This window comes from Choloepus didactylus, chromosome 15, assembly GCF_015220235.1.
Source record: "Choloepus didactylus isolate mChoDid1 chromosome 15, mChoDid1.pri, whole genome shotgun sequence".
NCBI classification, from domain to species: Eukaryota; Metazoa; Chordata; class Mammalia; order Pilosa; family Megalonychidae; genus Choloepus; species Choloepus didactylus.
Window position 1 is genome coordinate 31,551,355 of NC_051321.1, and position 15,330 is coordinate 31,566,684.

Consider the following 15,330-nt stretch of genomic DNA (forward strand, 5'->3'; position numbering starts at 1 on the left):
AAAAGGCAAACCCAACAGATGGGGAACTTGATTTAGCTCCAGATGTAAGCTTTGCCAGTCATTCCCAGTAATAGTAATACACATTTACAACTTGGTATAGATTCTTATGTGTTACAGAGCTGGGATGAAATGTCTGTTCCTCCCTCTCTCCCTCCCTCCGTCTCTCCTTCCCTCCTTCCCTTTCCCTCCCCTCCCCTCCCCTTCCCTCACTTCCCATCCCCTTTCCTTACTTCCCCTCCCCTCCCCTTTCCTTTCCATTCCTTTAAAGGTAAGATGCCTTCTCCCTGCGGTGATTTACTGGAACATCTGGGAACAAAAGCAAAAGTGTGAAATGTGTGTATGTGGAGAGGGCTGGAATGAGGGAGCATGGGGGTGAGATGTGCTAACAAGATTGCATTGAAGGTTGGTCTGTCTTACTGTCCCCAGAGACATTTTGTAGCAAGCGCAGTTTTATAAATCTCAAAAATAATGCATATCCGCACCTAGCAAATAAACCAGATACTGTGGTGAGGTCTTATGATAAATGTAATTTTCTGTAAGAATCAGGAATTACAAACTGTCCTCTCCCAAATATCCCTTTGTGACCCAAGGGCAGTATGATAAATGTAGGTGTTTGAATAAAGCACCAGATTCTAGGCCAGAGTACAAAGTGCATTTGGGTATAATTTATGTTGTGTTTATTTATTCATGTATTTACTTAGGCTTTCCAGGCAACTCCTTTTCATCTAGGGCTTGTTTCCGTGTTCACATTCCTTTATGCTTGCTTTATCTCCTACCTTGTTACTTTTCTTTTCAAAAAGTAACAAGGTACTGGCTTGGCTGCCCTCCTTATTCTTCCCAAAGGGTATCAAGCAGCTGATTTAAGCTCTTGGCCTTTTCTTTTTCTGAATAGCCCAGAAAGAACTGGACTATGCTGTGAACAGGAACCCATTGCTGTAATTGCTTCCTTCTTTTTTTGTAAAACTCCGTCAGGCCTGTACCTTCATTTTTGTTCGTCAAACTTCTCTGGTGAACTTGCTACAGAGAATAATCACATCATCTTCACTGTTGCTAGTGAGTTAGACTTAAAGCATGTGTTGAAAGTATCAAAGACCCAGGCAGTTTTCTCAGCAGATCACTGGACAGATGTGTTTGAATGTAAGGCAGATCAGGGAAAAATAATTGGTGATGCTAAGTCTAGAAACTTTGTGCAGCTCATATATATATAAAAAATCTTCCCTAATCATTATCATTTAATCACAACTAGAAATTAGGTGGTTTTACATGCTTTTTAAAAATATGTATATACTTTTTTACCAGTGAGGAAACTGAATTTTAAAGACATGTGAACTACTGAAGCTCCCACTGTTGTTGAGTGACAAAGCTGAGAATTGACCACAGATCTAACTCCAAGTTCAGGGCTCTTTCCTCCCTATTCACAATGCCTCCTTCTGTAGAGTTGCTTCAGAGGCTACAGTGGAGGTAGATAGAAAGGATATATTGAAAGGATATGGAAATTTGAGTTAGAGAAATTGGGTTTTTTATTTCTGTCTCTACCACTTACTGTGTGACCTTGAGGAAGTTATTTTATTTTCTCTGGACCTCTTTCCTCAATCTATTAAATGGGGGTGAAGATTATATTAACCATTTAACAGGTTGGTGGTTGTGAGGATATATAATGTAATGTATATGAAAGCACTTAGTAAACCATAAATGCTGGTGAGGTGTTAGTTTTTATCTTCAGGTAACATATTATTTCTTGCATGAGGTTAGAGGGTTAGCAGTTTGAGCCTTCCTTAGAATGTTTCCTAAGTACCTCTTCATTTTCCACTTCAACAAAAGTTAAGATGTTACTCTTAACTTTAAAATATCTTTTGCTTTTTTTTTGTAGGTGTACCTTGACAGCTTTGTATGAGGGTGGCCCAGGAAGTTTTCTTTTCTCTTCAGAAACAGTAGTTTCTTAGTTGAAGGAAAAAAAAAAAAAAGTAAAAAAATGCTATGCCTGAGAAGTTTCGTTCTACTGGGCAAAGAGGGATGACTTATGCTCCTTTACCACTCTCTAAGAGCTTGTGTTGTATATCCATGACACTGTTAACTTTGGGTGTTTTAGAAAACAAGAGCCTGTGTCAAAAAATCTGACCTGTGGGTTTTCCAGGAATACTGTGGGATATTCAACTATTGGCCACCAAATTGATTATCAAAGATAGAATATGATGAAGCTTAGCAGTAAAAATTGTAATGGTATGCAATATTTACTTCTGCTGTTTATGAGTGTATTTGTATTGATCCGACACTTGGAAAGGATTTCTAAGGCACAGTGAGCAAACTTTTAGCCTCCTCTCCTGTAGCATATTCTTTAATAGTCATGGGAAGGGATTAGGTTGTATGTGAAATTTCCGAATATCTCCTGGCTTGCCAGTTGATGATGGCTACAAGTTGTGTCTTTGGATTTTCTGGAATGCGATGCATCTAATGACTGCCCTAACTTAGTGTCTCCCCAGCAGGTGAAAGGCAGCAGAGAGGCTGCAGTCCTTCCTGTTTTTTGGAGCTTAGATTGTGACAGGCAAAAATTAAAATTATTTCTACATGTTTGGAGGCCTGAATTTGCTCAAGTGTCAGCCTCTTTGCTTTTCACTTGTCTTTCGTGGCTTAGTCATGCCTGTTCTTTAATTGTCAAAGTTATTTGTGTTTAAACAATTTGTTTCTCTCTTCCTGTTTGATACTTCAGTGAGATTCTTAAAATGCTGCTGCTTAGAAACTGCTATTTCTATTGGAATACCCGATGTCACCAACAAACAGGGCCTTATGCTTTTTCCTTGCCACAGGAGGGTGTTCCATTGCTTTGCCACAAGAAACTATATAAAATATTATTGCCACACCTTTAAGATTCCCAGTGCAGGCATAATTGTTGCTTTAGATACCTCCACATCTAACGTTCTTCAAAGGAAAAATACTCTTGAGGGGCCATGTGCAGTGCTAGAAGGAAAACATTTGGGAAGTTTTGCTTGGAGATGTCTATGCTAAATATTTCCTGCCACCACTTAGCAGGCTACCCCAGTGAGGTCCTATACTTTAGAAAAGATATCTGCCAACTATTAACCTAATTAGATAAAAGAGCAAAAGAAAAATGTTAGACTAAAATCTGATCTTCATCTAACCCAACAACCTTCAAGGTAAGTAAATCGAGGCCTTAATAAGTCTCTTCAAGTTAACATCTTAATGTTTTTCACTTAATGAGCATTTTGTTAGCACCAAGTTCAAAATCCTGTTCAAGGCTCAGAGAAAGAAATAGTGGCTAAATCACTGCAAACAGGTTTTTCTCCTGATCCATAATTTTTCTTAAGATAGGTAAATAGTTTTAACTCTGTGGTTAATTTATTAACTTTCTCCTTTATTTGGAATGCATTAAGCTGAAGTTTAGTTTTTCTTCAAGATTAACATTTTAGATATTGCTATGGTTAGTGACAAGCCTAGGGTTTGGAGTGAGCATTTAGTTCATTTCTTTCTAAGTCTCATAATTCTTCACCTGGTGAGTTTGCTGCCTACCCCTTATTTGATCCAAGGCCTTTTTGTTCCAGTAGGAAGTGGGTTTTTTTTTTCCCCTCTTCCTGTGTATGTGTTTATGTAGCTGTTTTCCTTCACCCTAAAAATCCTTCCTCTAAAATTAAGAAAAAAAGAGGGAGGCAGAAAAAGAGAAAGAAGGGAAGGAAAGAAGAAAGAATTACAAAAGAGAAGGAAAGCTTTAAGTTTGCAACTCTGCTGGGGAGGTGTGCCATTTTGGATATATTGCCCCTAAAACGCCATTATCTTTGATTCAGTCTTGTAGGGGCAGATTGATTAATCTTTTTGATCAGGTAGTGACCTTTTGATTGGATATTTCCATGGAGATATGACCCACCCAACTGTGGGTGATGACTTTGACTGGATAATTTCCATGGAGGTGTTACCTACCCATTCAGGGTGAGTCTGAATTAAATCACTGGATCCATATAAATGAGCTGACAGACAGAAGGAGCTCAGTGCAGCTGTTAGCGACATTTTGGAGAGCAACTGAGAGTGACATTTTGAAGAGGAGCTGCAGCTAAGAGAGGACAAAATGCCCCAAGAGCAACATTTTGGAGAACGCCATTTTGAAATGCAACCTGGGAGCAAGCAGACCCCAGCCACGTGCCTTCCAAGCTAACAGAGGTTTTCCAGAAGCCAGTGGCCATCCTTCAGTGAAGGTGCCCTGTTGTTGATGCCTTACCTTGGACACTTTATGGCCTTAAGACTGTAACTTTGTAACCAAATAAACCCACTTTATAAAAGCCAATCATTTTCTGATGTTTTGCAAAATGGCAGCATGAGCAAACTGGAACAGGAAGCTAAGAAACAAGAGTAGACCTCAGCCACTTCTAGATAAGGGGATTCATTGAGTATAACACCTTTTGGAACAGGTTGTGTATGGAATTCTGAAAGTTAAGGAAAATAGACCCACCGGCAGTGATCAAGGAAAGCTTGCATTGATCCTTCCTGTTGATGGCTGTAGTTAGGATTGGGAAGGGAGTGTGAGGGCTCAGTCAGCTGAAGTCTCCCTAACTTCCCTTGCCCTTGCACCTGTTGGGTACAATATTTGTCCCATCACCACAGTTTTCTGACTAAAATGGATACTGAAAAGTTGAGAAAAGGAGCAGTTTGACCCCCAGGCACTTCTGCTGACAGATAAAACTTCACCTAGTGAAAAGTAAATATGGACTAAAATGATTAATGACAGGAGCAGAGTCACTGGGCTGATGACTCAAGTAGCAGGGGGTACATGAACATAACCTATTCCACTTGTCTGCTCTAAAGTAGCAAGTAGACTCAAATTATCGGTAATGACCTTTCAGTAATGACCTGTTAATCAGACCTTGCTGATCTTCCATTACAGAGAATGAAAAGCATTTTGCAGATTAAAACAAAACACCTTAATGAGGCTGTTGTAATATTGCTTTCCCAGTGATTTGGGAGGGTTACAGGTTATTCTAATAGTTGCTCTTCCCTAATTTCTTAAGACCATAGCTAGAATTGAAAAACCTAATGCTGAATCCCATTTGGTTAATCATCTGCTGTGCCCTAACTTGGTTTATGCTGCAAAGTGAGGTTTTGCATTAGATCTTAGCTGGGCTTGGTGAACTGCAGTGCAGAAAAGAAGCCTTGGCTTAGGGGATTCAGATATTTGTAATGAAATATTGAGATTTTTAGTTGGGGGTTGCTGTGATTTTTGGCGAGTGTGACTTTGGAATTTAAAATATCTTCTGACCTCAACCTAAAGTTCCTTTGGTGTCTTTTTCCACTTTTGTTTTTTAAGGAGACCACAGCTTTGATTTGTTAATTTTAATCAGGCTGAATTTGGACCTTAACCAAATTTTTTCCACATTTTTTCTGCATGACCTCATTCCTGTTTTTTTGTTAGGTTATCCTGCTTTGGCTCATTCCTCTACTTTTAAGAGACAGCATAACATAATGATTGAGAGTAGATACTCTTTGGTTAAGTTATTTAGCCACTCTATTTGAGTTTCCTCAGCTGTAAAGTAGAGATAATAATGGAACCTGTACCATTGTTGTGATGGTTAAATTATGTTATGTGTAAAGCACTTAGAATACTGACTAGTACAGAGTTCATGCTATATAAATGTTCGTTGTTACTATCTTTTTTTTTTTTTTCTTTTTACATTGGTGTCCTGAGTGTTCCAGTCTGAGGTACTTACCAGTTTTTGTTGTGCATGAGCTCTCATTCTAGACAAGTAAGCCCCTACATATCCAACTTTAATCAGTCACTTGGCCCCACTCATTTGGATTTAGTACATACCAGAGGTACAAAATGGTATTATTTTCATGTTGACATCAGGGACAAAAATGGAATTTAGACTGCCAACTTTTGCCTTTACCATCATTGATGGGAAAACAGTTTGGGTGGGGAGAGTTTGTGTTTTGTATCACTTTCAGCCCTTTGAAAAGATGTTTAATTATGAAATCTTGACTTTATTCCTTTCAAATGAGCAGTCTGCTTTCTTGCCTTCATTGTTGTAAAAGACAGTATACCCACATTGAGTATGCATATAGCTGAAGTGAGAGTCATCATTGTATTCTTATCTCTGGTTGAGAGATTATAGGTGGTTTTAAATTTTCTTCTTCATATTGTAATTTATTAAAAACATCGGCTGTGGGCTTTTTATAGATGTCCTTAATCAGTTGAAGAAGTTTCTGTCTATTCCTAATTTGTTTAATGCTTTTGTCATGAACAACTGTTGGGATTTTTATCATATACTTTCCCTGCATATATATGGATGAGCATGTATTTGTTTTGTTTTGTTGTTGTTCTAGTTTGCTAATGCTGCTGGAATGCAAAACACCAGAGATAGATTGGCTTTTTTTTTTTTTTCTGTTTTTTCATTTTTATTGAGATTGTTCAGATACCATACAATTATCCAAAGATCCAAAGTGTACAATCACTTGCCCCTGGGTACCCTCATACAGCTGTGCATCCATCACACTTAATTTTTGTTCAATTTTTAGAAACTTTTCATTACTCCAGACAAGAAATAAAGTGAAAGATGAAAAGAGAAAAAAAGAAAAGGAAACTCTAAACCTCCCCTATCCCTAACCAACCCCCCTCAATTGTTGACTCCTAGTATTGATATAGTACGTTTGTTACTGTTTATGAAAAAATGTTGAAATACTACTAACTGTAGTATATAGTTTGTAATAGGTATATAGTTCTTCCCTATATGCCCCTCTATTATTAACTTCTAATTGTATTGTCATACATTTGTTCTGGTTCATGAAGTGATTTCTGGTATTTGTACAGTTGATCATGGACATTGCCCACCATAGGATTCAGTTTTATACATTTCCATCTTTTGACCTCCAGCTTTCCTTCTGGTGACATATATGACTCTGAGCTTCCCCTTTCCACCTCATTCACACACCGTTCGGCACTGTTAGTTATTCTCACATCTTGCTACCAACACCCCTGTTCATTTCCAAACATTTAAGTTCATCCTAATTGAACATTCTGCTCATACTAAGCAAGAGCATCTACATTTCTTCCACAAGGCAGGAGGGAGAGTCATAGAAGGTAGAGAGGCAAAAGAAAGAGGAAACAAAAAAATGACAGCTAGGAAGCAGCAAAAGGAAAAATAACCTTAAATCAAAGTAGAATAAAGAATCAGACAATACCACCAATGTCAAGTGTCTAACATGCCTCTCCTATCCCCCCCTCTTATCTGCATTCACCTTGGTATATCACCTTTGTTACATTAAAGGAAGCATAATACAATGATTCTATTAGTTACAGTCTCTAGTTTATGCTGATTGTATCCCTCCCCCAATGCCTCCCCATTTTTAACACCTTGCAAGGTTGACATTTGCTTGCTCTCCCTCGTAAAAGAACATATTTGTACATTTTATCACAATTGTTGAATACTCTAGATTTCACCAAGTTACACAGTCCCAGTCATTATCTTTCCTCCTTTCTTGTGGTGTCTCACATGCTCCCCATCTTCCTCTCTCAACCGTATTCATAGTTACCTTTGTTCAGTGTACTTACATTGTTGTGCTACCATCTCCCAAAATTGTGTTCCAAACCACACACTCCTGTCTTCTATCACCCTGTAGTGCTCCCTTTAGTATTTCCTGTAGGGCAGGTGTCTTGTTCACAAAGTCTCTCATTGTCTGTTTGTCAGAAAATATTTTGAGCTCTCCCTCATATTTGAAGGACAGCTTTGCTGGATACAGGATTCTTGGTTGGTGGTTTTTCTCTTTCAGTATCTTAAATATATCACACCACTTCCTTCTTGCCTCCATGGTTTCTGCTGAGAGATCCGCACATAGTCTTATTAAGCTTACTTTGTATGTAATGGATCGCTTTTCTCTTGCTGCTTTCAGGATTCTCTCTTTGTCTTTGACATTTGATAATCTGATTATTAAGTGTCTTGGCGTAGGCCTATTCATATCTTTTCTGTTTGGAGTACGCTGTGCTTCTTGGATCTGTAATTTTATGTCTTTCATAAGAGATGGGAAATTTTCATTAATTATTTCCTCTATTATTGCTTCTGCCCCCTTTCCCTTCTCTTCTCCTTCTGGGACACCAATGATACGTACATTATTGTACTTTGTTTCATCCTTGAGTTCCCGGAGACGTTGCTCATATTTTTTCATTCTTTTCTCCATCTGCTCCTTTGCGTGTAGGCTTTCAGGTGTTTTTTTCTCCAGTTCCTGAGTGTTTTCTTCTGCCTCTTGAGATCTGCTGTTGTATGTTTCCATTGTGTCTTTCATCTCTTGTGTTGTGCCTTTCATTTCCATAGATTCTACTAGTAGGTTTTTTGAACTTTTGATTTCTGCCGTATACATGTCCAGTGCTTCCTTTACAGCCTCTATCTCTTTTGCAATATCTTCTCTAAACTTTTTGAATTGATTTAGCATTAGTTGTTTAAATTCCTGTATCTCAGTTGAAGTGTACGTTTTTTCCTTTGACTGGGCCATAACTTTGTTTTTCTTAGTGTAGGTTGTAATTTTCTGTTGTCTAGGCATGGTTTCCTTGGTTATCCAAATCAGGTTTTCCCAGACCAGAACAGGCTCAGGTCCCAGAGGGAAGAAATATTCAGTATCTGGTTTCCCTGCAGGTGTGTCTTAGAAAATTGCTCTACCTTTTGATGCCTCGGGTCACTGTGCTTTTCTGCCCAGCAGGTGATGCCTGTTAGCCTATAATTCTTGACTGGTGTGAGGAGGTATGGCCGTGTTCCCCCAGGCTCTGGGGTCTGGTTCTGAATGGAAAGGGCCCCACCCCTTTCCTCCTAGAGAAGACAGACCCCTCAGGTGGAGGTCATTAGCATTTCAGTGGTCTCGCTCTCTGCTTGTGGTGTCACCACCCTTCCCAGAGTCACAACCCTGGAAACTGAAAATGACTGGGGCTTTCTCCACTGAGCCAAAAAAGAAACAGATAGTCCCCTTCAGACCCAGTCCAGGGCGACCCTCCGGCTCTCCCAGGTCAGTCGTCACCCAAAGCCTCTGTCTGTTTTTTGGGGCTGCGTACCTGTAGTGAGCAGTTCACACTCGCTACTTAAAACCCCAGTTGGAGCTCAGCTGAGCTGTATTCGCTTGCTGGGAGAGAGCTTCTCTGTGGCACCACGCGGCTCTGCAGCTCGGGCTATGGGGGAGGGGGTCTCCCGACCTGGTTCCGCAGGTTTTACTTACAGATTTTATGCTGTGTTCTCGGGCATTCCTCCCAATTCAGGTTGGTGTATGATGAATGGATGGTCTCGTTTGTGCCCCCGCAGTTATTCTGGATTATTTACTAGTTGTTTCTGGTTTTTTGTAGTTGTTTCAGGGGGACTACTTAGCTTCCACTCCTCTCTATGCCGCCATCTTGCCCGAATCCTAGATTGGCTTTTATAAAAGGGGTTTATTTATTTGGTTACACAGTTACAGTCTTAAGGCCATAAAGTATCCAACGTAACACATCAATAATTGGGTACTTTCACTGGAGGATGGCCAATGGCATCTGGAAAACCTCTGTTAGCTGGGAAGGCATGTGGCTGGCGTCTGCTCCAAAGTTCTGGGTTCAAAATGGCTTTCTCCCAGGACGTTCCTCTCTAGGCTGCAGTTCCTCAAAAATGTCACTCTTAGTTGCACTTGGGGTATTTGTCCTCTCTCAGCTTCTCCAGAGCAAGAGTGCTTTCAACGGCCGTCTTCAAACTTTCTCTCATCCGCAGCTCCTGTGCTTTCTTCAGAGTGTCCCTTTTGTCTGTAGCTGCACTGAGTTCCCTCTGCCCGTCAGCTCATTTATATGGCTCCACTGATCAATTTAGACCCACCCCAAATGGGCAGAGCAACACCTCCATGGAAATTATCCAGTCAGAGTCATCACCCACAGCTGGGTGGGGCGCATTCCAAAGAAACACTCAGAGAATTACAATCTAATCAACACTGATAACATCTGCCCACACAAGATTGCATCAAAGATAATGGCGTTTGAGGGACACAATATATTCAAACTGGCACATTGTTGTTATTCTATTAATATGACCTATTACATTAATTGATTTTTTGTTGTGAAACCAACCTTGTATTCCTGGGATAAATCCTACTTGGTCATGATGTATAATTCTTTCCATGTGTTGCTGGATTCAGTTTGCTCGTATTTTGTTTGAGGATTTTTTGCATCCATATTCATAAGAGATATTGTTCTGTAGTTTTCTTGTGATGTCTTTGTCTGGTATTGGTGTCAGGATAATACCAGCCTTATAGAATCGTTGGGAAGTATTCCCTCCTCTTGTATTTTTTTTGGAAGAGTTTGTGAAGAATTGGTAGTAATTCTTCCTGAAATGCTTGGCAGAATTAACGGGTAAAACCAACTGGGTCTTGGCTTTTCTTTGTTGGTAATTTTCTATTACTAATGCAGTCTCTTGTATGTCTATTCAGATTTTCTGTTTCTTCTTGAGTCAGTTTTGATAGTTTTTGTCTTTCTAGGAATTTGTCCATTTTATCTAAGTTGTTTAATTTATTGACATACAATCATTCATAGTATTCCTTTATAATCCTTTTTATTTCTGTAAGATCAGTAGTTATGTCCCCTCTTTCATTTCTGATTCTAGCAATTTGAGTTTTCACTTTTTTTTCTTGGTCAATCTAACTAAAGGTTTGTCACTTTTTTTGATCTTTTCAAAGAACCAGGTTTTGGTTTCATTGATTTTCTCTATTTTTTTTTTTCTATTCTTTTATTTCATTAATTTCTACTCAAATGTTTATTATTTCCTTCCTTCTGGTTCATTTAGGTTTAGTTTGCTTTTCTTTTTTCTAGTGCCTTAAGGTGGACAGTTAAGCTATTGATGTGAAATTTTTCTTCTTTCTTTAATATAGGCATTTACAACTGTAAATGTCTGCTTTAGCTGCATTTCATAAGTTTTGGTATATTATGTCTTCATTTTCATTTATCTCAAAATATTTTCCAATTTCCATTTTAATTTCTTCTTTGACCTGTTGGTTATTTAGGAGTGTGTTGCTTAATTTCCACATATTTGTGAGTTTCCCAAATTTCTTTTATTATTGATTTCTCATTTCATTCCTTTATGGTCAGAGAACATAATTTGTATTATTTCTATCCTTTTAAACTTACTGAAATTTGTTTTATGGCCTAGCATATGGTCTATAGTAGAGACTGTTCCATGTGCACTTGAGAAAAATGTATTTTCTGTTGTTGGGTGGAGTCTTCTGTAGAAGACTAGTTGTTTTTCTGTCTAACTGTTCTCTCCAGAAATGAAAGTAGAGTATTGAAGTCTCCATTTGTCATTGTTGAATTGTCTATTTCTCCCTTCATTTCTTTTTTTATCAAATCATATTTTTTATTGTAGAATGTAACATACACACATAGAAGTGATAACCAAGTGTAATTTAACAAGTAGTTAGCAAATTTCAAAGAATGTTATGGGTTACAGTTCCACAGTTTCATTTATTTCCTTATTGTGAAATATAACGTATGTACAAAAAGATAGTGTCTTTCAAAGCATGATTTAGCAGGTAGTTATATAGGAAATTTACAAAAATGTTATGAGCTCCAGAACCGTAGTTTCAGTTATTTCCTTGTTGTGAAATATATATATACAAAAGGGTGATCACTTTCAAATTACAATTTAATAAGTAGCTATAGAATAAATTTTGAAGGATGCTATGGTGTACCCATAACTGCAATGTTCCACCATTTCAATTCTTTCCTTCTAGCTATTCTAATACCCTAGCAACCAAGAAAAAGAAAATTATAAAGAGATCCAGTCTTCATAATCCTTTGTTAAATTCCATCTTGTCTATTGCTACCCCTTCCTCTAGTCTAATCACTTACCCAGACTTCGGGGATGTCTAGGCTGTGACCCCCCCTAACTTGTTCATGTTGAAAAGGAAGTTGACTTTATGTGAAAAGGGGACACATGAGGTTGATGTTCTTAAAGAGGCTGTTGCCTCTTTCCCTTTATTTCTCTCAGGTTTCTTTTCATGTGTTTTCAGAGTCTGTTATTAAGGACATGTATGTTTTATGTTTATAATTGTTACACCTTCCTTATGGCTTGATCCTTTTATCATTATAAAATGTCTCTCTTTATCTCTGGTAACTTATTTTAAAGACTATTTTGTCTGATATTATTAGTATAGCCACTCCAGCTTTCTTGTGGTTGCTGTCTTTCTCTTTCTGTTTGTATCTTAGAATCTAAAGTGTGTCTCCTATAGACAGCATGTAATTGGAACTTGTTTTTTTAATCCTTGTCATTGAATTGTTTAATCCATTCACATTTAATGTTATTATTGACATAGTTGGATTTGCATATGCCATTTTACTTTTCGTTTTTTATTTCTCTCTTCCTCCTTTACTACTTTCTCTTGCATTAAGTGAAGATTTTTTAATGTAGCATTTTAATTTCTTAAATGATTTTTTTAAGTTATTTCCTTAGTGGTTGCCCTAGGGCTTACCATATACATCTTGGCTTATCAGAATTAGCTTCCGGCTTTAACTATCTTAATTCCAGTAAAGTGTAAAAATTTTACTCCTATATAACTCTAAATAACATACACATGCCACACATACTGCAATAAACTTTATTTACAAAACAACCAAAACACATTAGGAAAAAAAGGAGGAATCCCATGTATTTCCTGAGAAATAAGACTCTAATATTATGCATTTTATGGTATCTGGGATTAGGTAATAGTGGTTAAGAAATTTGTATTTAAACTTTAGATAGATACGTTTCTTAGTGAGAGATTTTCACACAGGTGGGTGTTAAACACAGCATTCTAGATCCTGCTTCTATTCATTAGTGAGCTAGTAGCCCACAGCTATTTCTTTTACTGTACTCAAAATGTGAGCAGTCAGAACCCAATGAATCTTGATGCCTGCATGGTGAGCTTTATAAAAGAAAGAGTCCAGGTACAAAAGTGTCAGGACTTTTTAGTAGTGAATAGTTGTTTTGTGAATTAGCAAATAGTTACTTTGGTTCTGTATAATTTTGAGAGGACACAGTCCTTTAATGTGGTGTGGGTGAAAAAGTTGTTAGTTATGTTCTTTAATGTGTAGAATCAGCATTGGTTTGTGGAAGATATTCTCGTCCAATTGATACCAGACAAGGGCAGTGGATTCTCTGCCTGATGCACTCAAATGTCCATCCCTGAGACACCAGGTTACAAGGAGAGAAAGAGTTTATTGCTAGGCTTGAAGCAGGAGATCAGATGGCCTATCTGCCTAAGAGTCTGTCTCCAAGAACCTCAGTAATTCTGATGGTTTGGTTTTTTTTTTAAATTTTATTTATTTTTTTTACTTTTTATTTTGAAATAAATTCAAACTAACAGGACAGTTGCAAAAATAATACAAACCCCATACACAGAATTCCAGCCTACCCCAACCCCCCTCCACCAATACCCACTGATAGTTTTGTAGTATCAAAAGATGGTTAGGTTTTTGGATAATGAGCACAATGACTCCAGATGATTTAATTAAAGGTGATCTAATTATTAAGCATATGCAGGTTGATTGCATGCTTTGTCACAGAAGGTATGTAAGAAAATGGCAGCCTTAATATGATGATGGGTGTGCCGGTTTGAATGTATTGTGTCCCCCAAATGCCATTATCTTTGTAGTTTTGTGGGGCAGAAGTTTTGGTGCTGGTTAGATTTGCTTGGAATGTGCCCCACCCAGCTGTGGGAGATGATTCTGATGAGATGTTCCCATGGAGGTGTGGCCCCACCCATTCAGGGTGGGCCTTGATCAGTGGAGCCATATAAATGAGCTGACTCAGAGAGACGGAACTGAGTGCAGATGGGAGTGATGTTTTGAAGAGGAGCAAGCTTGCTAGAGAGGAGCATCCTGGGAGAAAGCCATTTTGAGGCCGGAGCTTTGGAGCAGATGCTGGCTGCCTTCCCAGCTAGCAGAGGTTTTCCCCACGCCATTGGTCATCCTCCAGTGAAGGTGCCCGGTTGCTGATGTGTTGTCTTGGACGCTTTGTGGCCTTAAGACTGTAACTGTGTAGCAAAATAAACCCCCGTTTTATAAAAGCCTATCCATCTCTGGTGTTTTGCATTCCAGCAGCATTAGCAAACTAAAACAGATTTTGGTACCAGAGAAGTGGGGTGCTTTTGCTGCTGAGTTTGCAAATACCAAACATGTTGTAATGGCTTTTTAAATGGATAAGGGGAAGATTCTGGAAGAATTGTGAGGAACTTGATAGAAAAGGCCTAAACTGCTTTGAAGAGACTGTTTGTGGAAATATGGACTCTAAAGATGCTTCTGATGAGGACTTGAGCAGAAATGATGAATGTGTTGTTGCTAACTGGAAGAAAGGCAATCCTTGTTTTAAAGTGGCAGAGAATTTGGCAAAATTGAGTCCTGGTGTCAGATGGAAGGAAGAGTTTGAAAGCGACAACCTGGAATACTTAGCTGAGGAGATCTCCAGACTACGTGTGGAGGACATACCCTGGCTTCTCCTTGCAGCTTATAGTAAAATGCGAGTGGAGAGAGATAAACTTAGAACTGAACTCTTGGGTTCAAAGAGACCAGAAGCTGATTGCTTGGAAAATTACGAGCTTCCCTGGGGTGGAATCCCTGAAGCTATAGCCCAACATAAGGATGTAACCAAACACGGAACCCAGCCGCCATTTCAGTACAAGCCAAGATTGGAAAAGGAGTTAAGCAGAAAGGATTTGTGGAAAGTCCTATTGTCTGATGGCTTTGACCCCTGTGTGCTTCATGCAAAGCCAACGGAATTTTTGCGAGATCTTTATAGACAGAGCCATTGCCAGTCTGGACTGGAGGAGACCAGTGTTGCCTTGGATGCTTTGTGGCTTTAAGACTGTAACTGTGTAGCGAAATAAACCCCCGTTTTATAAAAGCCTATCCATCTCTGGTGTTTTGCATTCTGCAGCATTAGCAAACTAAAACAATGGGTGTGATTTTTACTATTATTAATAAGGTATAGGTCACTTATAGGTTAAAGTCTAAGCTACTGTGCATGTCAGGTGGGCCTGTTTTGGTTAGATCCAGTTTTGGTTATCAAGATAACTTTGTAATTGGGGTGAGTTAGTCCTGGGCTGACCCAAGGCCCTTTATTAATAAACATTAGGGACTGTCTTTAGTGATCATAAGATTCTAAAGTCCAAAAAAAAAACAGATAAATGGGTACAAGTAAAATCAATCATAAGGTTTTTACAGTCCCAAGGGCATAAGATAAAGGCTGTGTAAACATTATCAGAGAACAGGGCAGCTGGATTACTAGATCAGAGATTTCAGGTATTTCCCTCTGTCTACTCTGATTTTCCAGAAAGTAAAAAAGGAATATCTATATAATGATTCAG

The 15,330-nt window shown here is 38.6% G+C and overlaps 1 protein-coding gene across 3 annotated transcripts in view; it reads left to right on the forward strand.

The window, feature by feature from the left end:
• Nucleotides 1–15,330, forward strand: part of ARMH3 (armadillo like helical domain containing 3) — a 315,522-nt gene that overhangs the window by 169,317 nt on the left and 130,875 nt on the right. The gene's annotated exons all lie outside the window — the stretch shown is intronic.